At 37.5% G+C, this 1,251-nt stretch overlaps 1 long non-coding RNA gene across 1 annotated transcript in view; it reads right to left on the reverse strand.

Moving 5' to 3' along the window:
• Nucleotides 1-999, reverse strand: part of LOC123970334 — a 3,298-nt gene extending 2,299 nt beyond the window's left edge. Inside the window, exon 1 of the long non-coding RNA XR_006824934.1 lies at nucleotides 695-999. This is a non-coding gene — a long non-coding RNA (uncharacterized LOC123970334). The remainder of the gene's footprint in view (nucleotides 1-694) is intronic.
• Nucleotides 1,000-1,251: the final 252 nt, after the last annotated feature.

Consider the following 1,251-nt stretch of genomic DNA (forward strand, 5'->3'; position numbering starts at 1 on the left):
TCATCAGATGGTCATCAATTTTTATAAATTCATATGATGTGATTTTCTGGAATTTTCTTTGGGATTCTGTCTTTCACTGTTAGAATGTACATATGATTAAAATTGTAGATTGTTGCATTCTTTGTAAGTGGGCAAACCTGCAAAATCAGCAAGGGGTCAAATACTTTTTTCCCCCACTGTATATATAATTAGTTTACTGTCATAGAGGACTAAAGAAACCAGAAAAAAACCTCACATTTAATAAGCTTTTCTTATGAAATTACTCAAACTGAACTGTTAACAACTAATTGATTAATCATAACAGCTTCAAAATGACATCTCACTTGTTCTCTTCTACATTTGCTGCTGTGAGAAGACAGTCAAGGAACAAGCAAACAAAAAAAATAACAAACACACTGATTGGCTGTGCATATTTTGATGAAACCTGTAGGAACAAGGATTTTAAAATTGCCCTTAAAAGGGTATTACATAGACAGCAGCTCTTGGCCTCCTGCACTTTAGTCCATGAAACGTCAACCAGCCTTAAAATTCTGAAAACATGCTCCTGAAAACCCAGCAGTGGTGAGCAAAAGACTTTGGGCTACACAAAACGTCAGCTGTGTTATTCACATTCCAACAAGACGTCATCAAAGAAAAACAAACAAAACACTGTAATCAATCACTCATCTGCATTGTTTCTATTCTACAGACTTACCTGTGACAACCAAAGTCACTCCAGAAAAGTCAGACTGTTTCCATGTTCCATCTTGTTGCTCCAGTCTGAATGTGTATTCTGCTGAGTCACTCTTTCTCAGGTTGTTGATACTCAGGATGTGATGATCCTTCGTGTCATCATGATACTCCACAGCCCCCATCAGCTCTTCAACTTCTTTCTTCCCACTTCTTTTCACTTTATACCACAATTTAGACTTTGGCTTCTTTGAGGCGGGATGAGAGTATTTACTTGAAATGTTCACTGAAGAACCTTTCAGAACACAGATCCTCCTGCTGACATAATTCACACTCCAGCAGTTCTCATCCTCAGAACCTGAAACAGTAGTATTTAACACAAATGTTAAGCCTTGAATGGCATTACTCATTGGAAGAATTAAGAACAAATGTGTCCTGGTCTCAGTGTTTTTGATTTTCATTCAATTATCTCATTCAGTTTGGAAAATGGAAAACAAAAAAATTGGCTGCAGCCAATCCCAGCTGACATCGGGCGAAAGGTGGGGTACACCCTGGATAGGTCTAACTAATCATTTTTTTGCA

The sequence above is a fragment of the Micropterus dolomieu genome, linkage group LG04 (assembly GCF_021292245.1).
Source record: "Micropterus dolomieu isolate WLL.071019.BEF.003 ecotype Adirondacks linkage group LG04, ASM2129224v1, whole genome shotgun sequence".
In the NCBI taxonomy this organism is placed as follows: Eukaryota; Metazoa; Chordata; class Actinopteri; order Centrarchiformes; family Centrarchidae; genus Micropterus; species Micropterus dolomieu.